Source organism: Macrobrachium rosenbergii, chromosome 52 (assembly GCF_040412425.1).
Source record: "Macrobrachium rosenbergii isolate ZJJX-2024 chromosome 52, ASM4041242v1, whole genome shotgun sequence".
NCBI lineage: Eukaryota > Metazoa > Arthropoda > Malacostraca > Decapoda > Palaemonidae > Macrobrachium > Macrobrachium rosenbergii.
In genome coordinates this window covers 9,490,715-9,515,714 of record NC_089792.1, presented here as the reverse complement: position 1 = coordinate 9,515,714, position 25,000 = coordinate 9,490,715, and the positions used below count along the sequence as shown (strand labels likewise).

Below are 25,000 nucleotides of genomic sequence, written 5' to 3'. Positions count from 1 at the left end.
CAAAACCTTTTTTGTATAGATATAAAAAGCTTAGCACTGAGGATTTTTATTATACTCTTGTGGATCGTTAATGAGTGTCATTATTTGCCTTCAAAGTTGGTTGTATCGTGCTTATGTACGAAATATTAAAAAAACACAATATATACTTAGGGCCATGATTTAGTTTTAGCTCAATAATTTCCATTACTTAACATTTTAGGATCAATGCTTGTTTTGATAATGGATTTTTCAGTCCACTGTTTAATATCTGTCGTAACACTTCACTCACAGAAAAGGGACTTATTTTCTGTAAGTGAAAGGATAGTTAAGAATAAATGCACAGTATGGAAATCTCAAATAAAAAAATACAATAAAACTTTCAGGAAGTAACGTCGGGTCTCTACTCATTTTCAACTTTGTAACCAAAGGGATTGTCCACACTGCACTGAAGTGTGTCAAACACACGTCAACAACTCATAACCCTACATCACAAACAGGTTGAATACAAGTTAACAATATAGTTAACAATATAGTGGTAGTCTTAACCAGTGCTTCATAAGATAATCCAGAATTTGCAAAAGGTTCCGCGTCCTCTGACAGTCGTTGACTTGTTTTCAACCAGTTCGTGACATGTACGCTAGAAGTCGCCAGTGTTTGTTTGTGGAATGTCTTATTGTAGTGTAAACTCACCCTATAACGCGCTGGACGAAAAGATTGGTAGATATTTTCAAGAAAGAAGAGAGTTTATTGAGAATATTCCATTAATCTTTGTACCTGTATATGTGGGCAATGAGAGATTGATGCCTTGGATAACTTATTACCTCGGCATCCAGAACCCCAACCTCAATAATTCTTGAGGTTGTTGTATAATGTGCTTTCAGCGTGACCTTTCAACCCCAACAGTCAAATTCAGCCCATCGATCATATTTACAAATTAACTGAAGTGCAATGTACAATTAATCTACTTATTTAATGCTAATATTTACTAAGACAAAAATATGAACACCCCAAAGATAAAGGAGTACATTACCTGTTACACAGTGTAAGCAATTTTATAATATGTTCGCTACAACGAGGACGCCATCATACCAATTGAAATGGCAACTGAAACCGATTAGGCCACTGATAACATCAAGAGAGAATCAGTGGTATATTTCCTCACCTCCAGTGATGTCAGAGGGCTAAATTTTTATTGATTTTTCCCAGATAACTAAAGGATAAAAATAAATACCAATTCAACATTGTTACGATATCTGTTGAGCAAGACGAATCCAGTTTTTTTCATAATGTGGATACATTTACCTCAGCAAAGCGCTGTAACCCATCCTTCGCTTTGAAGCATATTCATAAAAATAAGATGAAAGAGAACGTTATTTGAAAAGAAATGAAATTTAAATTACTGAGGGATATATGTGCTGGGAAATATGGGTGATATGCTACCATACACTTAGCCTATTGAAAAAATTTTGCATTAACATTTCAATACGTTGTTTATAGACAAGGAAATTTTGGAAGCATAAAACCTCAACAGCTTAGACCATGAGAAAATCTTTTGAATATAAGATATCCACGAAGGAATATAAAACTTAAATGTCGAGTAAACAAGACGAAAGGACAACACTTCGAATTTTATGACCAGATAAGGGAAGGATACCATTATCAGAACATCTAAATGAGATTTGGAGAAACGGCCAATTCTGGTGAAGATCTGTGTCTCTTAACATAAAGCAAGAGATTCCAGAAAACTGGAACATGTACATGAATTATTAAAAAAAAAAAAACAGTAATAAGTTGTTCAGGACTAGCAGTACGCTGTTGACTTGTATTCAACCTGTTTGGAAAAATTTGCTGTAAGTTGCCGACATGTGTTTATGACATGTTTCACTCTAGTGTTGACACAACCTTTTAGATTATAAAGTTTACAAGTTGGGACCCGACGCTTAATACATATGACATATAAACTTTGCCAAATATACAGTTATGCTTAACCATCCTTTCACCCTCAGAAAATAAGTCCTTTCATGTGATTGAAGTGTTGAAATAGATTTTAAACACAACCTTAAAACCGACGTTTACAAAACAATAACAAGTAAAAAATGTGCCGAAGTTTCTTCGGTGCAATCGAGTTTTCTGTGCAATGTATAATGCTGTATGAGCCGTGGCCCATGACGCTTTCAGCCACGGCCCGGTGGTGACTTGTCTTATAGCGTTGCCAGGCGCACGATCTTGGATAACTTGAACCTTTAATAAAACAAAAACTACTGAGGCTAGAGGGCTGCAATTGGTAAGTTTGATAATTGGAGGTGGATGATCAACATACTAATTTGCAGTCCTCTAGCTTCAGTAGTTATTAAGATCTGAGGGAGGACAGAAAAAAGTGCGGACAGAAAAAGTACGGACAGAAAAAAGAACGGACGGACAGACAAAGCCGGCACAAAAGTTATCTTTCTCAGGAAACTAAAAAGGATTGTGTGATAATCAAACTAACAAGAGTGGTGTTATACCTTTGAGTTTTAACTAGTAAAAATTGAGAAATCTGGCATAAATTTGCAAATACTAAGGGGATTCAAAATTACGAAAATAGTGAGAGATGATGTATAGTATAAAAGTTGAATCTAAAAAAAATGGATAAAAAAAGAATTTAGCGTGAAAATGAAAAGACATCCTAATTTTGTCAAGGAACAAACCTAATGCCGCAATGAAGGACAAGAACCGCAACAACAATAGGAATATATGAGGTTCTATCAATTCCATTTAAGCAAGAACGAGCGAGAACGCACGGCTGAACGTGACGTCGTATGGAAAAAATAATAATAAAACGATACCATTGATCATATATGACAATTCATCATCGTTAAAAGTTTATCATCATGTATTCAGAGGATACTTTTCTTCATAAATTCAAGAGAGTTTATGTACGTATCATTTCCCGCTAAGTACGGAGGTAAAGCCGAACCGGAAATATGGGATCTTTCAGGAGGTAATATAACTCTCGCTCTCCTGTATATCGCTACATGATGAGCGTCGTAACTTCCATAACCAGGGAGGTTATATCGAATCATCTTAAGCTACAATCACCCATAAATGTTGTGAGAACAGCATCCGTAAGTATGTACTCTCTCTCTCTCTCTTCTCTCTCTCTCTCTCTTTCTCTCTCTCTCTGTCTGTCGGTATATATATATATATATATATATATATATATATATATATATATATATATATATATATATATATATATATGTATGTATGTATAACTGATTCAAGAAGATATGGAACGTGTTGAATGTATACATAGAGGCAGATTTTATATAAATGATATGTATATATATATATATATATATATATATATATATATATTAGTATATATATATATATATATATATATATATATATATATATATATATATATATATATATATAAACTGTATATATGTGTGTGCATATTATTATTATTATTATTATTATTTATTATTATTATTATTTTCAATTTTAAAAAGGAAACGCCTCAGTATTTCACGTACCTCACTACAAAGAAAACTACATTTCACAGGCCAATTGAAATTTTGTATTCCAAATTTACAACAATATCGGTCGAAAGAGAGAGAGAGAGAGAGAGAGAGAGAGAGAGAGAGAGAGAGAGAGAGAGAGAGAGAGAGAGAGAGAGAGAGAGAAATAACGCAAACCTTCGAATGGAGGAATTCACACTCCACATATTACATCTCCTCCGGAAAGCTTCAATCCACAGGAGATTTATTCCGGACTGTAATCATGACGGATGACCCTGTTCGGAAACAGCCTTGGCAACAGTAATCTCCGAGCGCGCATGATTCTCTGGCAGTAAAGACGGAAGCACCTTTCATGACAGCTATGTCTGAGTTATTGCTGCCAGGTTATGAGAGCAACTCGCTCCTACTGCCATTCAGGAGGCTGGCATAGTGAGAGATCTTCAAACGCATCGTGAAGATATGAGCTTGTCGGCTTCTTCAAGGTACAGAATTCCATCGAGATGCTGGAAAAGATCATTTTCGTTATTCAGTCATATCCGAGATTAAAAAAAAAAAAAGGTTAAAAATGAGCCGACGCTTCTTCGGCGCAATCGAGTTTTCTGTACAGCCACTACAGCGTATAATCAAGGTCACCGAAAATGCTGTATGAGCCGCGGCCCATGAAACTTTAACCACGGCCCGGTGGTGGCCTGTCCCATATCGTTGTCAAATGCACGACTATGCCTAACTTTAAATAAAATGAAAACTACTGAGGAGGCTAGAGGGCTGCAATTTGCTATGTTTAATGATTGGAGGGTGGATAATCAACATACAAATTTGCAGCCCTCTAGCCTCAGTAGTTTTTAAGATCTGAGGGCGGACAGAAAAAGTGCGGACAGAATAAAGTGCAGACGGACAGACAAATCCGGCACAATAGTTTTCTTTTACAGAAAACTAAAATAGGTGTTTCCCTTTTTTTGAGGTGCACATATTCCTTTCTTTTTTGTTTGAAATCTGTTATTAAAAAGATTCCACTGACTTATTCTTTTAGTTGTTCCTGTGACCTTAAACAAAGTTTGTTTAAGGAACCCAACCTTTTGTACTTATTCCAGTGGGGACGATGCTGCCGAGGCTTTATACTAGAATATAAAGTTAAGCCCTGGAAAAAAAAAAACTGGCATAATTACCCTTGTAATAACGTCACATAACAACGCAGTATCTCTCATCTCATATATTATTGTACAGTCAAGAAATTAACATTACGTTGGTAAGCATTTAATGGTGCAGCCCCAAGAGTAAAATAACATTATGTGTTGTTCATTTGTTAGGAACTCATTCTTAGTTAACTATTAAACTGATAATATCCGCCTACATTATACATAGAAAATTAACTTCATTGCATTATCTTGTATTCTGAGTAATGTACGTCTCAGATAAGTATAAATTCGCTCTCTTCATTTTACTGTTGTCATCTGAACGTCAGTTAGCACACATACAGTATTATCATTAAAAAAAAAATGGTAGATGTCTTCCACTACCAAGGCCATAAAGAATATCTTGGAGGGATAAAGCTGGTGAGAACAGTTTTGACCTTTCAAAGACCTTAGAGCAGGGGTTCCCAACCTTTTAGTTCTTCTGTAACCATTGGGCATTTTTATAGGTTCCTTTGTACCCCTAAAAATTGAGGACGAAAAAGAAAAACAATGAAATTTATATTGGGATATAATTTTAAGTATGAAATCTGTTTGTGTAGACTACATCTATCCAGGCCCGCACTGGTACAGATTACAGCTAAAGGAAGTTCCATAATAGTGAAAAACAAATGGTATTCATCCTACTCTTGATATAACTTCAGTAAAAACTTTGCTTACTAAAATGAGGAAATAAAAAACAAAAGACACGAATTGTGCATCTCAATGCAGATTACATCATGTATTGCGCAGTACTGGCTATTCTCTCAGATCCAATGTACCCCCTGAAGAGTACAAATGTACCACTGGGGTACAGGTACCCCAGGTTGGGAACCCCTGCCTTAGGGGATACAAGATTTTGTATTCTGTTATCTGCCTCCGTCCATTTTCTAAACATTATATAAAGATAGTTTACGTTAGAATGTTGACCAAAATCTTCACTTGGTCAGAATAAAGAAATAAGATAATTCTAAAATCTAGAATGATTTTTTCAGTATTATTAGTAGTTCTCCCTACCTCACGAGCAGTAATTCTCATGGTAAGTCCTTTCAAAGTGATCTTTATTTTCCATTATTTTACACACGTCACCACTTTGATCCTCCATTTGGAAATGAGCTCTCTCTCTCTCTCTCTCTCTCTCTCTCTCTCTCTCTCTCTCTCTCTCTCTCTCTCTCTCTCTCTCTCTCTCTCTCTCTCTCTTTGTCTTCCTCGACACTTCCCAGTGTCCTGTGACCCGAATTTAATTTATATTGGTGCTTGTTGTTTTCCGGCTAATGATATAATCTAGGCTCAGCATCTGGGGCTCCAGATCAATTACGAAGCAGTAAACAACAAACAACGGAATACTCGTGAAGTGATAAACAACAATAACCGAATCAGGTAGATTTTAATTACAGAAAAACTCCATCTTCCGGATGGCTGGAGAGATTCACATGCAAAAGTACCGACATACAAATAAAACGATATTCGTACATATACTGAATAAATAAAATAAAAATTATATATATATATATACATACACACATATATATATATATATATATATATATATATATATATATATATATATATATATATATATATATATATATACTATGTATATATATGTGTGCTTATGTGTGTGTCCAACACATTTTCACAGAATTAAGCTTCTGACTCACATCGGAATCGAAACCGGGTCTTGCAATTGAAAGGCTACAGCTGACCCATAGTATCATCTGGGAGACTTGGGTTGGGTCCTGCTGTGAGTCAGAAACATATATATATATATATGTATATATATATATATATATATATATATATATATATATAGATAGATATATATACGTGTGTGTGTGTGTGTGTGTGTGTGTGTGTGTGTGTGTGTGTGTGTGTGTGTGTGTGTGATACCACCACCACCTCCAGTGATGACACAGAGCCGGCCATGTATTACCGGGGACGGTGGAATAAAAACAGAGGCTTTCTATCTCATTTTTTTCTTAATCTTTTCTTTCGCTGGAGAGAATTTAGTGCCGTTTAGGATTATATATGTCCCTTCCGTTTGCACGCCATAACTGCTTCCTCCTCTCGTTTATTGTCTGTGTCATTTCCACCGAAGATATTGTGAGGAAATAGTTTAACAGATGTATGAGATGATCCACGGACTGTTTGTGTATCTGCCTGACTCTCGTTATTTATGCCGAAAATTTCCTGTGTCTCTGAACTCTCTCCGTTTTACGGGTTTCTTCTAGAAATAAGGTTATGCCTTGGGAAAATAACAGGGAAGTTTTGTATGATAAATAAAGTTAAACCACTGTAACTATTTCAATTATAAGAGTGTATTGATCGAAATAAATTTACGCGAATTTAGACTTGTTTAATCAGATAACACGGATATTGAAAACTGATATACCTAATCTAAATTCACATTATAAAAGTTGTGTAGCCTATGATATATAAAGTTAAAACCAGTGTAACTATTTCAATTTTAATAACGTGTAAATCGAAGTATTTACGCTAGTTGAGACTTTTGTTTAATCAAATAACAAGGTTATGAATACTGATATACGTAAATCAGTTTCACATTTGACGAGGTTAGACATTTTAAATGCCTGAGTATAAAGATCTTTGATTGTTTTAATAATCGTAAATGAATAATGTTATAGAACTATCTGATATTTGAATTTTGAGTTGCATTTTGTGATATAAACGATTACAAACAAGATGCTTTATTTTAAAGGTCTTTGGCATCACAGTGAAATAAAAGAATAGATTAGAAGATAAAGTTTTTTCCCTGCAGTCCGTCCGATTAAATATCATCCACATTTTCTTAAAAGTTAATAAAGCATTTCTGTTAAATGATAAAATAATAAGTGAACTAGGAAACTCCAGCTGTATTTCATTAAGGAGAGAGCAGAAGTTCACAACTTGTATAAGCAGGAAACAAAATCAGTATTCTGTGCTATAACCTTCATCTTATTTATATGAAAACACTGGCTTCTTTCTAATGGTCTTGGATCGACCTCTGATATTTCCAACAAAGACATCACTAGCAAAGTGATGATAATGAAGGAAAGCATAGCTAAACACATCGAGAATGGGAACTACAAATGAGGATTCAGTAATTATGGCAGTATGCTTCATGTCCTTCAGTGATTAGAAATATTTATTTTCATATTTTCATATTTATATTTTATATAATATATGTAAATAAAAAAAATCAACAAAAATGTTTCTTAGATGCGAGAAGAATCTATAATAATAAAATCCGAGTGGATCTTTCTTGTTTGTCCTCCATGGGTGGGGATTGTGTAGATAGGGGATCGGGAGGGTAGGGGAGACATGACACATCCACCTTCCTCTTGCAAACCTGTTTGTCCGCCCCCAGGTGGGGGCAGGGTGGGGGTATGGGAAGGTAGGGAGACATGACACAAGCATCCTCCTCCTGAAAACCTTTTTATTCGCCCCAGGTGGGGCGGGGTAGGTAGGGGATCGGGAAGGTAGGGGAGACATGAAACATCCACCCTCCTCTTGCAAACCTGTTTGTCCGCCCGGGTGGGTGATAGGTCGGGGTAGGTAGGCGATCGGGAGGGTAGGGGAGACATGACGGGCAGCGCTGGGTTCCAGCGCAGCGTATCACGCGCCATCAAGCTCATAATAAATAAACATTTAAAATCCAATGAAACCAATATATCGCCCTTCGATAGATAAAAAGGTTTGCTCTAGTATAGGCTAGCTGCCATTTTTTTATTTTGTACCCTCAGCAGGAAGAAACAGAGCTTTAGGATACAAAGTAATCATTCTTATTATGCTGTTGGTAGAGTTCCCGATGAGATAATGAAAAACTTCTCTGACACCCGTTGAATATCGTTAAAATATAATCATGCTGGTGTCATTAACACATAATGGATTAATTCTTATCTTATTTCTAATCTCAGGCTGCTGTAATATACGCCCTTATCTTCTGCATATCGAAAGATTGATTGTTCAGCTAAATTATTAATTTATTTCCAGGTTACATCTTATAAAGAAATGGAATGCTAATTTCCAAGTCCCGTCCACAAAATTATCGTTTCATAAATCCATCTTACTTCATTATATTCCATATCAAGAAAAAATATGCAAATCCAAAGGAAAAAAAAAAATTTACATACAATAATGTATGTATATAGTAGTAATATTACCCACATAATAACAATACTTTGTATATGGAAAAGACAGGAGATTTAAAAATAAATCAAACGAATAGTTAATGTTACAAAAAACTTAGAAAGTATCACCTACGATAGCTTCCATCTGTTATACAATGCTTGATATTTTTATAATCAGGGAATAGATGCCTAGAAGCCTTAGGTAGAATTGGCACCATACGGAATAGAATCTCAAATGGACATGACAGTATCACGTTAGAATTTTTCTTTTACAGATTGAATTATTTGAGATATCATCCTTTATTGTATTAAAAATTATTTGTACTTTCTTGAATTAAAGTGTCCTTTGAGAATGCAACACTGCACAGTGTACTGCAATGAAAAAACAATGTAGTTCGTAAACAAAGTTTTTAGCGTCTTTTTATATAAAGGACCTTTTTCTTGTGTTCTGGATTTTGGGATTCTGGCTGGCACTGCACTTTCGTCCGAGTTGTGTACCACAACTTCCTTCAAGCGATTAAGTTCAAAAGAGCCGAAATCCTCTCGACACGGCAGCGAGTGGTCCTGATGTTTACCTTTTCGCTGAGTTACAGTAACTGGATGTTTCCTTTGTTTTGGACTTGCAAAAGCAATATGAGTTGTCCGCGTCTATTTTCTCGTGCTGCTTCGAAGTTCTTCCACTTTTCGTCATTGTCAGATTCCAGGAATAAACGTGAACAAAATTCAAACTTTTATCTCCTTTTAAATAGTTTGTTGATTTAAAAACTTACTTTTCTTACTAATTATATGTTTCTTTTATATATCTATGTAATATATTTCTTAACTTTTGTCTCAGGAAATTACTCTGCTCTCCAAAACACCCATCAACTTTCTCTTGCATGGACTATTTTTTGGTAGGCTTATTGATATTCTTTTAAGGAAACCTAGTGACCCCAGTGATCAATCTCCTCCCCAAACACATTCTTGCAAGACCTCATATTTACTTTCCACCAGAATCTTTATCTCTGCTAAAGACATCAACATTCTGTGTCACCTCCTTTTCTTTTCGTACCTAATAGTATAACTCTCTTTTCATAGTCTTCAACCATCCGGGCAATAAAATAATTCTTACCTCCCAGCACGCACACACATACATATATATATATATGTATGTATACAGTATATATATATATATATATATATATATATATATATATATATATATATATATACATATATATATATACATATATATATATATCTATATATATATATATATATATATATATATATATATATATATATATATATATATATATATATATATACACACACACATATATATAGGTTTGGGATTAGGATGCACATATGGGTATATTATAGATTTGAGATTAGATCATGTATATATATAATATATATATATATATATATATATATATATATATATATATATATATATATATATATATTATGTGTGTGTGTGTGTGTGTGTGTGTGTGTGTGTGTGTGTGTGTGTGTGTGTGTGTGTGTAAACAATGCCCTCTTAATTCATTCTTCGCTTTTTTGGATGTGCTTGTAATAACATTTCTGTGTGTTTCTCAAGGAGGTCAGAACAGGATAAAAGTCTATTAAGTTACAAGCTGAGCTGGGGGAAACCAAGTGGGCAATCGTTTTACTGCTTTTAGGCTGAAATGATCAGAATCTATCTTTTGCAGACCATAATCTCCATATATAAACAATTCAAAGGATGAATAATACAGTGTTTCTGAGGTTACAAGCTGTGGGAAACCATATGATCCATCTTTTTGCCTAATCTCTTAACAGGATTATCGAAGATTGTATCCTTCTTGTGGTTCTTAATACTTTGCTCCTCCTACTATTGCAGTGTATGAACATTACATACCAAGATTAGTTTCTTGGCATAGTTAAAAAGGCATCTCGTTGGAAGAGGCAAAAGGGCCTGTATTTTTGAAAGGGGAATTTTCCTGAGTGGTGTAGAAGATTTACCATGAAGAAGCGCTTTCTCTTTTTATTTTTCTGTAAAGGAAAACTATCGTGCCGGCTGTGTCTGTCTGTCCGGACTTTTTTATGTCCTCCCTCAGATCTTAAAAACTACTGAGGACAGTGGACTGCAAATTGCTATGTTGGTCATCCACCTTCCAGTCATCAAACATACCAAATTGCAGCCCTCTAGCCTCAGTAGGTTTGATTTTATTCAAAGTTAAAGTTAGCCATAATCGTGCTTCTGGCAACGCTATAGGAAAGGCCACCACCAGGCCGTGGTTAAAGTTTCATGGGCCGCAGCTCATACAGCATTGTACCGAGACCACCGAAAGATAGATCTATTTTCCGTGGCCTTGATTATACGCTGTATTGGCTTTACAGAAAACTCGATTGCGCCGAAGAAACTTCAGCGCATTTTGCACTTGTTTAATAGTGAGGTTACTAACAGAAACCGGTGAATATACCATAATAATTTTGCCTTTTTAGTAACTTTTTGTTTAATTATAAATGTTTATTTTTATTTAATACGTTAAGGCATCATCCTTTAAATCATCTAAAATGTAAAGAAGCTCGTGCAGACATACAATAAGTCTTGGGGTTTTAAATATACAGACATTTGGTACAAAAGAAATCGATTGTTACTGCTCTGTTCAAGTACAGAAATTCTGATGTTTGGGCGATAAACAAGGCAAAAGTCAAAGGACAAAGATTAATTGTGACTAGGTAAGGAGAGAGCTACGATGGGTAGCCCTTATAGAGTCGGGAAGTATCCATGTTCTGGTTAAGGCATACAAATGTGATTGGGATCATAAAGTGTGAAAGGAATGGTTTTTTAGGGCGGGGGGTCTTAAATTAGGCCTGCTGGTTTGGAGAATATAAAAGGAAGATGTGCCAGGTGATTTAAATGCTAAAGTAATTGTCAAAACAAGCATAGGTGGTAAGGTTGGCATTTTTGGGGTAAAAGAGACTGGAGTGTTGATGTTGAGTGCAGACAGAATCTGTCTGTTTATTGTTGATTTTGTGCATAGCATCGAGTAGATGGCAGAGCAATTGGTGGAGGAGTGCCTTGTCGTTATTTGTTTGAAGTGGAAGTTGAGATTGATATTGATTTATGTTGCCATGCAAGAAGTCAAAATACAGCTGTAAATGCAGTTGAGAAATGATGGGTTGACAAAATTGAGGGAAAAGGATACTTAAGGAAAAATTGGATTAAAATATGGAATAGGTTTAAGACACTAGTGTAGAGAGAGTCGATGAGTATGCAAAATTCAGGAAGGGCGTCATGTGGACAGCCCGAAGGGTTTGTGGTTACAGGAAAGTAGGAAAAGTCAGAGAGAGAGAGAGAGAGAGAGAGAGAGAGAGAGAGAGAGAGAGAGAGAGAGAGAATATAGAAACGAGAGGTTTTTCTTTTTAAGTTTTTGAGGTGAAACTTCATGACTGAAGTGTCAATCATTCACGTGTTTTCAGGAGGATGAATTGGCTATTGTGGAACAAATTGAGTCAGAGGGTGCCTTGGCTTAGTGGTATAGTGCTCGGCTAACGATTACTGGTCTGAGTTCGTCGCCAAACCATCGCAAATAGGTCGCCTTAATTATAATTATATACCAATGTCTGCTGGGGTCAAGGAGTGTGCGTGTGTGTGTGTGTGTGTATACATGTATTTAGTTTTATTTGACTTACTAAGAAATGTATAAATATAAACATATAAATATATAAATATATAAATTGATATATATATATATATATATATATATATATATATATATTATAGTTAAATAAAACAATCAAATGTAATGTTTTTTTCCTTTAATTAAAATAATAACAATGAAATAATTTATTTTTATCCCCATGATAATTTTGATTTCAACGTAAACAAGTTGAAAGCAAAAAAAAAAAAAAAAAAAACGAAAAAATTTCAGTATCCTTATACATCGGGATCAGCAGTTTGCATTTGCCTGTGAATAAGTTAACTGGAATAGTCCGAGCCTCATTCATCCGTGAAATTTCACTCATAGCTTTTGCGAAAGAAATAAGCAAGCGAACGAGAATACGGAATTGCAACTCGAAACAGAACGCGGAAAATCAACTAGCTGCGTGCTGTATATGTTTCCAGTTACTGGAGTTTAAATTTGAAAATTCATATTCCACGGTAACGAAGGGGAAATAGTTCTTGCTGCTGGATGCGTGATCGGTTAGAGAATTGCTTCTGCACTTTTTGTATACAAATTTTTTTTATTTGATAAAAGATTGCCTGAAAACTTTTAGTTTTCCGTAATAGAAAACTAATGTGCCGGCTTTGTCTGTCTGTCTGCACTTTTTCTGTCCGCCGTCAGGTCTTAAAAACTGCTGAGGCTAGAGGGCTGCAAATTGGCATGTTGATCATCCACCCTCCAATCATTAAACATAACAAATTGCAGCCCTCTAGCCTCAGTAGTTTTGATTTTATTTAAGGTTAAAGTTAGCCGAGATCGTGCGTCTGGCAACGTTATAGGACAACCCACCACCGGGCGGTTGTGGTTAAAGTTTCATTAGCCGCTGTACAGAAAACTCGATCACCCCGAAGAAACATCGACTCATTTTTACTTGATTCTTTTCATCACACAGTCATTTTGCCATAAGGTGTTTAATTTCAAATTTCAGTTAGATTTCAGTTAGGAAAGATAATGTGAAATCAGACTCAGTAACATATCCCCAGGTGGGTGCACTGTCAGTGTACCTCATGCGGTGCACTGTAGGCGTGCCAAGGTCTTTGCAGCGTCCCTTCGGCCCCTAGCTGCAACCCCTTCTATTTCTGTTACTGTACCTCCGTTCATATTCTCTTACTTCCATCGTACTTTCCAGCATCTATAACAATTGTTTCGTAGTGCAACTGCGAGGCATTCCTCCTGTTGCACCTTTACAGCCTCCTTACTGTCTGTATCCCTCTCAGCGCTGAATGACCTTATAGGCGTCTTTTAATTTAAAATTTCACTTCCTTAAAAATCTTTTAAAATACTTTAAAGATTGGGCTCCACAAAAAAAAAAAAAGCATAGCTCATCTAAAAAAAAAAAAAATAGAAAAGCCAGATAATGACGCGTTTCCAGATTTAACGAATATTCGTTATATATCCGAAGCCTTCAGTCTTCGTTATCGTCGTTACCGTTGATTTCATCATCACGGTTTGACAACGATTTTAATAACGCGACGAATAATGAAACTGGCGAAATGTCGAACAATTGCCGAATGTTGTGAAATGGGAATCAAATACCGCGTCCAAACAGTTCGGGCCTCGGAATGATTATTGCTCGTGAGTTTTCAATTAAATCTGGTTTAATCGCCAAAGTTTCACGGACGCGAAAAATCCCCGGGGATTTTGGGGAAAACACAATGGACGGTCTTCCATGTTTGGTCTGGGCAAAATTTCTTCGACGTGTTTACGGAAGTTTGTGGTGAAGGTCGTTCAGAGTGGCCTTGTTTCCGAGGGCGCCGAATGAGGCCATTTTGCTTTATGAAAGCTACTAAATCCTAACTCGACTTATGGTGACTGAATTTCAAGGAGCCGTGTCAGGTATCTGCTGAATGAAGAGAGGCTTTTCATGAAAAACTTAAACTTTATTCTGATTGCAAATACGTAATGAGAGACAAATTGTTTTTTGACTCAGTAACTTTGATCATAAATGAATACGGAAAAGGACAATTTTTAATGACAAGGGTGAGCTTTTGCCCTGTTTACGAGTGCATCAATCATTCATTTCCTGTGGCACCCACAGGATGCATAGAGCCTCGATGAACTCATGCCACCACATTCTGTCCTGGGCTAACTCTTCAAGATCTCCCCAACACTCGTCTCCTGCTTCCCGTCTCATTGTCCTCAACCAGGTCTCCTTTGGCCTACCTCTACCTCTTCTACCAAGGGCAACCCACCCTGGTGTATCTCGTACTATTCCCTGTCTTCTATACGCATGGCCTAGCCACTTCCAGCATGAGAACCTAACATACTCATCGACCGGCTGCACCCCCGTTACTTCTCTAATTTTGTTATTTGATACCCTATCCCTCCAGTTAATTCCTAATATTCTTCTGAGCTCCTTATTTTCAAATGCTAAGAATTTATTATCCGAAGTCACTGTGCTGTACCATGGCTCATGCTCATAAATCAAAATACTCCTAACCATTACCTTATAAATTTTTGAGTTTTGTATGCACAGAAAAATTGCTATTATTCCAAATATTTTTAAGCATTCCCACTGCCTGATGAGCCTTTTTTAATCTTTCCATAAATTCTGTGCTCAGAGAACCATCCTTAACTAAATAAATACCTAAATTTTTAAACTTATCCACTTACTTTACAACCAAGCCTTCAATTAGACAATCCTGTGCATTTTCAATATTCATGTTCATGATTTCAGTTTTTCCACTATTAATAGCCAAACCAACCTTTCGACCTTCACTCACTAGACAGTCCAACACACACTGCATCTTTTCTGGTCCCTCGCAGATCAAAACTATATCATCAGCATAATGAAGTCAAGAAGTTTCACATTTTCTCCCCAGAGTACACCTGCATCCGTTTCTCTTTTAACCCTTCTCATAAGTTAATCTACGGCCAATACAAACAACAGAGGAGACCGGATGCCACTCTGAATCACACAAGACTTGACTTCGAATGGATCACTCAAACACTCATCAAACAATCACTTTACAAGATGTGCCCTCATGCATGTTCATGATAACCGTCACAAACGTTGCCGGTATTCCATAATGCCTCATGATTTTTCCCAGAGTCCTTCTCGCAATACTGTTAAAGGCCTTTTCGAAATCAACAAAACAAAGACTTAACAGAGTTTTCATTTCATTTGCTTGCTGCATTAAATGCCTAACAATGAAGATCTGATCACTGCAACCCCACCCCTTTCTAAAACCAGCCTGTTCATCCCACAGAATACCATCAGCCACTGGCTCCAGCGTATTCAACATTACTCTACAGAAAATTTTCAAGGCTACAGGTGGTAAAGTGATTCCCCTTCAATTACCACATCTACTCAGATCTCCTTTCTTTGGGACTTTAACGATCACACCATTCTTCCAACCTGATGGTTTTATCCCCGTCACCCATATCTCATTGAATAATATCTTCAAGACAAATGCTAATCTACCCTCCTCCACTTTAAACATTTCCGGGAATAAACCATCCTCTCCTGGTGCCTTATAATTCTTTAACTGTTTTATTTTCTTAACTACTACTTCTAGCCTGATCTCACCTTCATCAGTATTTAAATCTTCCTGAGCAGGCGGTATATCCTCTTCTGGGGACTTCTATTAAGAACTGTCTCGAAGTGCTCTTTCCATCTATTTCTGATTTCAACATTTTTGGTCAATAAATTACCTTCCAAATCCCTGACTGGTATATCCTAACTCTTACCAGGACTACCAATCAGCTCTCCAATTGCTTTATATGCTATCCTTTGACTCTGACCATCATTCTTATTAATTATTTTTTCAGTTTCCACAACCTTTTTATTATCAGATCTTTTATGTCTCTTAGCTAGTCTTTTAACTTCTGAATCCAAACTCAAGTACCCAGTTCTTGCTAATTCAAAATCTTCATCACTAACAAAATGCATCTCACTCCTCAATTTTGCCTCACCTCTCTTTTTGATCGTACACCATGTTTCCTCAGACATCCACATCTTTTCCTCAATCTGAGTCTCCTTCTGACCGCACAACCAGCAGCCTCATGCAAAGCTTTATTCACATCCCCCATCATCTCATCTACACTTCTCCCTCCCTCCTCCAATGTTTCCAACACCAAAACCTGTTTCTGCATTCTATTCTAAATTCCTCCTTTTCCTCTTCTTCCCTTATAAGCATATCAGTATCATACCAATCAACAACAGGTTTTCCCTTCTGATTTTTAGTTTAAGTCTTTATTTTTGCAACGCTGAGACGATGATCACTACCAATATCTGCTCCCAGATTGACACGAACATCTGGCAAAGATCCTCTATCCTTTTACTAACAGCAATATGATCAATCTGATTTTTATATTTTCCACACGGTGACACCCATGTCGTCTTGTGTATAATGTGATGTTGAAAAAGTGTGCCCCCAATAACTAAGTCATTTGCTAGACAGAAACTCCCAAACCTTACTCCATTTTCACTCATCCTACCATCGACACCCATCTTACCCATACAAGCCTCAAATCCCTCATTCGAGCAGTCCATCATTGCATTGAAGTCTCCAATACAAATCCAAACACATGTCTAGCAACTCTTCCTATTCCTTCCCGCAGCTTTCCATAAAATGCGTCTTTCCTTTCATCAGGTGCATCATTAGTGGGTGCACAACACACAAACAGGCTGATGTTACCATAATTTGACTTGAACCGTGCGTACAACAATCGCTCGTCTATAGGATCCCGTTCACATAGAGCTTTCTTTGCCTTGCTCCCCAACAGCAATCCTACTCCCTGATGATGCATTCCATCCCGTCGGCCAGACGTCAACAAACATCAGTTATTCCCCAAATCCAGTTTATCGACCCCCGTTAATCTTATCTCTGTTTCGATTCTCCGACCGCCCAATGAAGAATTAGAGAAATTTACTTCTCGGCATGATGTAGTTCGGATTCCACAATAAGCTCTGGGTCCCGTTGCTAGGTAACCAGTTGGTTCTTAGCCACGTAAAACAAATCTAATCCTTCGGGCCAGCCCAAGGAGAGCTGTTAATCAGCTCAGTGGTCTGGTTAAACTAAGATATACTTAACTTCACATCACAAATGTCTAATTCATAACTTTGAAAAACTGCCAATAACTTCAATTTTGCTATCGTGATTTATTTATTCTGATCGTAAATGATAAAATGTTTTATGAACGAAGAAGGATTTTCCTCTGCCAATAATTGAATTAAGAACGTGATTTATTTATTCTGATCATAAATGATAAAATGTTTTATGAACGAAGAAGGATATTCCTCTGACAATAATTGAATTAAAAACGTGGTTTATTTATTCTGATCATAAATGATAAAAAATTTTATGAAATTAGGATATTCCTCTGACAGTAATTGATTAAAAGTGATCATTAATGATAAAATGTTTTATGAACGAAAAGGATAAACTGATTCGTGATTTATTTACTCTGATCATTAATTAAAATGTTTTATAAAGTGATTTCTGACTATAATTGAATTAAAAACGATAAAGTTTTTCAACATCCAATCATTAAAAGATAAAGTGATTTGTGGCAAAGCCAAGTATTTCACATGAAAATTGCAGAGTAATTTTTTAAAGTTGGGTAATGTTTTCCCTCTGATTATAAATGCATGGTAAAAATAAATTACATTTTAGATTATAAATGATAATAAATGCACTTGAATGGCATGAGTGTTTTATACCAACACCAAACTTTCGGTCTGATTATAGATGTACATAGAAAAAATTTGGCACTTTATGGAAAAAATGACCCATTCCTCTGATCACAAATGCATGATATAGAAGGGATCAAGTGCATGTTTGCAAGCCAGCGTAATAATGGTGGCCGCGCCGGAAGACTAACAATTCAATTAACGCCAGCATTTGGAAGTTAACGCAATTAGGCTTCATTATGAGGGCGATGAACACGGCGCTCCTTTGCCGAATTCAGATGTGCCGAGCGCCTGAGTTACATCGCTGTTCATTTCATTTATGGCTCTGGAGCCATAACAGAGCCAGCAGGAGCAGAGTCAGCATTTATTCGCCGCATATATTCTGCCAGGGAAGAAGTGGGCGGGGGGACGGGTTTTGAAAATGACGACGTTGTCTGTGTTTTGAAATGTCATATTAATGACACAAAGCGGACAGACTCTCAGTGACATTGATGTATAGCGGATATACTCAATGATTATGAATTGACGTAGTTGATATATATATATATATACATTCTTACAATATATATATATTATGAATTATATATATATATATATATATATATATATATATATATAACATATATACATACATATATATATATATACACACACAAACACACATATATATATATATATATATATATATATATATATATATATATATATATATATATATAAAATATATATATATATATATGTAATAGCCACAATGCCCTCTTAACTTTCTCGAGTTCTTTGTGCTTTTTTTGACAAACGTATCCAAATAAGGGCGAAGGACTCGAGAAAAGAAAGGGCATTAGTTATGAAATTACGTATGTATCTGGTAAAAGTGACAAGATTCTACATTATATATTATATATATATATATATATATATATATATATATATATATATATATATATATATATATATATATATATGTATATATTATATATAGCCTATATATGAATGTATGTGTATACATATAATGTCAGTTACTCATTTGAAGACTGAAGGGACGTTTAAGTGAAATCCTCTCCTAATCCCTTTTCACCAACGAGAACGTAAGAACTTAGTACAAGACAACTGACCTTTTAAAACAAGGACAGGCTCTCTTAATTGAATGGATATATGTCACCTTGTTTGTTTGCCTGTTCTGCTCGTTAGAATATCTGCCCAAGTTTTGATTCCCTAATCTCATCTTGCTTTCCTTGTTCCATTTTTAGGTTGCTCTATCGAGAAGTATCGGTTTTGATATTCTGCTAATCAGTGTCACGTATTTTTTTTTTTTTTTTTGCATTTCCCATTCATTTCTTGAAAGAAAGGTTTCCCAAAGTGTTTATATGGAGAATATTTATTGGTAATCTTATAGAATTAAAATCTTGTGTTTGCTTAAGTGAAGATCAGTGAAGATCAGTATTGGTACGCGTAAATTTTCACCTAGCTTGTTATGTATTATTGAGAAATTCACAATATCTTGATAAACTGTTATGAAATAAAAGTCCTCAGTTGCATAAATGAGTCGAAAAAATTCGCCTTATATTATTATTATTATTATTATTATTATTATTATTATTATTATTATTATTATTATTATTATGATGAAGATGAAAACTTTTGATATGGAACAAACCCACAGGGGCCATTAACTTGGAATTCAGGCCTCTAAAGAATATGGTGCTCATCAGGAAGTAAGAGAAGGTAAAGGAAATAGAGAAAAAGAGATCTCTCTATCAAAAAGAAAAAAATCAATAAATAGATATAATTATGGATTTTTATTACTTATTACGTGTTAGTATATCCTGCGTGACGCAGTCTGTGATACAAACCCGGTTGCGCTGCCCGAGAGCACTTTCACTCTTCGGCCTTGCAAAGGACTGAACCAGGCCAGAACAGCTGAGACAGTCTCCTTACCTGTCAGTCGGAGGTGACCCGTTAGGTGGATCGGCCACGCACGCGCTCTTCACTCTTGGTTTCATTCGTACACTGTCTTGCGCCGACGCAACTCAAGGTATTGCACTGTTTGTGACTTCCTTTTCATTTTATTCTCTTAATTCTAGTTCAGTGTAAAGATAGTTGAATGACGATGTATTTAAGATAGTATGTGCAATTAGGTATGGTATTGTGTAGTTGCTTCTGTTACAAGATCTGGATTACGACTAATGCGTAAGGGCCCTTCTTCTCTCTCTCTCTCTCTCTCTCTCTTAACTGATCAAAGGTTCATGTCTCTAACTATATATATGTGTGTATGTGTATCAAACGTTCAAGTCTCTAACTATATATATATGTATATATATATATACATACACACACATACACACACATAAATACATACATACATACATATATATATATAAATGACACGCAACATACCCATTTAAATCTCCTGATCGTCTACAGTGACACCCTGCGAAATCGCCGTTTTTGTTATTTATCTATAAACCTATAAATATTTACACGCCCATTTCTGCCACCCAGCACTGCTAACAAATATTATTTAGCAAGAGCGACAGGTTAAAAGAAAAAAAAATAGCAACCGTACGTTGCATGCAAATGTAATCATGACGCTGATTGCTTTTGCCCCGATAAAATTTCAGAACCTGACGAAACTAATGGACTTTTCTGGTAGTGAGACGAGTCGAGATTTGCTTGGTTTATGCGTCCTGATTCAACCACTTTCTACACGTTCCTGATATTATGTTAAAAAGCAGAGTGCTTTGGTGACACGGTATTCTCATTATCGATAATGCCAGCGTTTTACGAACTCATGCTGTCAATACAATCAGTAACATTGTCATTGATGGCTCGTCGTTCTCTCTGAAAGTCGTTGTTGTTGTTGTTATCTAATTAAAGTGGTTTGCATTTTGCCTCACACAGCTTCATTGATTTTAAAGGAATACCTATATTGTTGCGTCAGCCTCATTGATTACATTCTTCCACTCACTTGTACTTTACACATACTTGTATTACTTTTTGACGTTTGTGCTCTTGTGGTCTATTGTTTTGGCGACTCCCGTAATGCAGTTCGTATCTAGCTCTTTTTTCACATGTGTGTCTTTTTCCCATCGACTTGTTTCCGTCTCTGTTTTCATATTTATTTACCGTTTTATATCCGTGCGGTATTCTCAATTCCATTTCCTCTTATTCCCTGTATAATGTGGTAAACCATTAGTTTTGACAGTCTCTTGCTTTTTGAAAAGATATATTTACAAATTAATCTACACTTATATTCTATCGTTTTCTACCTGAATAATATGTTTTTTTATTCTGTTTCTTGGAGAGAGCTGTGCTCTCTTTACCTCCTCTATTCTTTGATGAAACTAGATCTCCTTCAGTCTAACTTCATCAAGGACAACTAGTATGGGATACCTAGATTAAACACTGTCTTCAACTGTTATCATTACCATTACTCTTTCCTTTCACCGTCAAGGACGCTTACCTTCCCAATTCCTCATGTGTCCTTAGGCCATGTTGTACAGTAAATCTCAACCATTTCTTCATGAAACTTCTTTGATATCATCCTGTAACCTTCTTCATATTGGCGTTATTCATTTCAGTTTCCTTCAATCTATTGTATATCTTTCAGCTTTCTTTGTATTCGATAAACAGTCTGTTGTCATACAGCTAGCACCTCTTCGTCTGATAGTTACTCATTCGTCAACTCTGAACAATAAATGTCTTTATCATTTCTCCTTTTACAATATCGATAATACTAATAATAGATATTTCATCTAAGAGCAGAGATTTTCAATAATTAGACCTTTAATCAGAAATCAACATGGAATAGCAATTCATTTTTCCTCAGTGTTGGGAACCTTGTTGTCTCTGTCTGTCTGCCTGTTTCTCCTCTTGATCCATTTTTGCACAGAAGTCACCAACCTCACAATCTTTCTGAACCAATAGCTGTTTGTCCTCTGCCTTACATAATCATCTATCACATAATCATCAACAGACTCAGTCGCTTTTTGCGCTTCACATTACTGCAAGCAGTGGCCTTTCACTTTCCATTCAATGAGTGCAGTCTTAAACTTAGACTTTCCCTACCTGAACACATTCACTATCGCACGTTGCTGGGTTCCTACGTATGGCCTAAGAGAAGTGAATGATTTCTTTTGTTTGTTTCTTTGCAATAGTTTCCAGTGTTACCCTGGTGGATTTCATATCACCTATATAAGAGAGAATGGACAAGATCTGATTCGGGTATTCTAAAAAAGCAATGAGATTTTCATTAACAGATTTGGGTGTAAAGAATGTTGTGTAAATCTAATGCAAAAGGCTTGATTGTTTTGAACGTATATTATTATTATTATTATTATTATTATTTATTATTATTATTATTATTATTATTAGTAAGTACCTACGTTTATGCTGTAGTTACACAGCAACAACAAATCTACGAGTTATATTGCTTGCTGTTAACAGTGAAAGCAAAATATGCGGTCATTATCACAGCAACGAATTCTTACAAATTGAAAAAAGAAATCATGAGCAGGCGACAAGCTCGACGTCTCAGGGACTTTGATTTATCCGTGAAATCTAAATCAAAAGCTAAATCTAGAAGGAAGATTTCTCTCTCTTTATCTCTGAAAGCAAATATATGCGGTCATTATCATGTAGTACATATATGTATGTATGTATATATATATATATATATATATATAAATTATATAAAATATATATAATCTTGTAGCATATATGTATGTATATATATATATATATATATATATATATATATATATATATATGACGTATCAGGAATATATATATGATTATCCGAGAGAGAGAGAGAGAGAGAGAGAGAGAGAGAGAGAGAGAGAGAGAGAGAGAGAGAGAGAGAGCAGTTGTGTCATGTGAATAATTAGATATTTACATAAAACCCACGTGTTCATTTTACCGTGATGAAACTGTCGAATCCCATTTTACGAGAAAAGTTTAATTATTTACTCCGGACTGTTATTTCGTTTGCTATTTCATTTATATCGGTTTTAGAACTCATTGGGATATTATTGCTCCACGAAAATACTTTTAAATATATGAATAAACTGTTACGGGTCATTCTCTAGCATTAATTTCTTTGCTTAGGTTTTTCTTTTATTTATTAATTTTTGCCTTTGCCCTTAATTCAGAACGGGACCAGTCACCGAGAACGACCAGTGACGTCATAAGCCAACATCCTTAACCACTGGCTCTGTTCTGGAAGGAACGCCCAGTGACCTTTCCAGAGGCATCTGGAACCGAGTGGTTGGTCTTGACCTCAAAAACCACAAATATTTTTTATCTTCTTAACACTTTTGCTGTGGAGATCTGCGATCTCACGATGCCCTGTTTTAAGTCGTAAAAAAAAAAGCAAGGCACAAATAGCGTTATTGTTCGTGTGTCTTTCGGTAAACTGGCATTAGTAAGAACTTGAAAGTTACTTTCTGGCGTTTCTCTTTTTTTTTTTTTAATCTTTTACTCAAATATACATGCTAACTAGCAAACGCACAAACACACCCAAACACACATACATATATATGTGTGTATATATACAAACATACATACACACACATATACACGTATATATATGTATATATATATACATACACACATATATATATATATATATATATATATATATATTTATTTATTTATATAATACACATATATATATATAGTATATTATATATATATATATATATATATATATATATATATATATATATATATATATATATATATATATATATATATATATATATGTATACTGTATATATATATGTGTGTGTGTGTGTTTTTAGTGTGTCCGTGTACCTAATACTTTAACCTTTTATAAAGGTGTAAACTTAATTCCAGTACAGCCCATAAGTAATAATCAAGCATCTGTAATACTTAAAGATGATTAAATTCCGCATTTCAGGAATACAAGTCGGTTTCAGGGGCCGTTTGTAGACAGTACCTCTTATGCGTACAACGCAATGTGCCAACGAAGTAGGAGGGGGAACTATGGCGAGCTATTCATTACGACTTTCTTTTCCTCCCTAAGTTTACGCAAGAGGAATGAAAGCTTACGCTTTGCGTCAAGAAGGACAACGCAAACAAGAGTGGCTTCTTTTTGAAAGGATTTGTTTGGGTTACCTACGTTGGGATTTGAGCTGCGTTTTTTTTTTTTTTTCTCTTTCAAATGTTCGTCCAGAAGTCGTCCCTGGGTTAGAATGTGATTCTCTCTCTCTCTCTCTCTCTCTCTCTCTCTCTCTCTCTCTCTCTCTCTCTTTCTCGTTCGTTTACTTTCTGCTATGTACACTTGCTTAATTTTTAAAGAGTATTTTTTTCTTTGACCCCTCTACCAACGCACAAGGTCCTTTCAACCCACTGATGAAATGAGTTCATTGCACAACTTGTATGTTTATATGACTTTTTTTATCACATCACCGTGATTCTTATTCAATCAGTAAGCTACAAACGTCCTTTAATATCAATTCGCTCTACCTGAAATAATATATTTTCATATATGTTACCGAAGGAATTTTTAGTTGATAATAAGGTCGTCGTCTTGTGAGCTAGACAAAGAACTCAGGACTACAGTGGACGCATTTTTAACCCACGTGGGTTAAAATGCGTTCCAAGCTTATTATTTCTTGGACAAACATGAAAATATATTTCCTCGTTTTATCTGATTGAGTATGTTTATATATCATATACGTACAATGACCATATATATATATATATATATATATATAGTCCATATATATTTATATCTGTGTGCTGACTACGCGTCTGGTCATTGTACGGATATTATATATAATAACAGGACCCCATTCAAACTGGATGGATAGAGTATTTTGTTCCAAGAAAGCTTGTAACTTTTTCTGAATAAATACTCCATTAG

The 25,000-nt window shown here is 35.5% G+C and overlaps 1 protein-coding gene across 6 annotated transcripts in view; it reads left to right on the top strand.

Moving 5' to 3' along the window:
• Positions 1-25,000, top strand: part of LOC136833670 (uncharacterized) — a 59,743-nt gene that overhangs the window by 23,789 nt on the left and 10,954 nt on the right. For 2 of the 6 annotated variants that reach the window (XM_067095836.1, XM_067095834.1), the window contains exon 1: positions 20,017-20,146. The exons of 2 other annotated variants lie outside the window; for them this stretch is intronic. The gene's annotated coding sequence lies outside the window, so the exon portion shown is untranslated. Of the gene's footprint in view, positions 1-19,987; positions 20,147-25,000 lie in introns of those variants that run through there. 2 more of the 6 variants (XM_067095837.1, XM_067095838.1) reach the window with 2 other exon arrangements.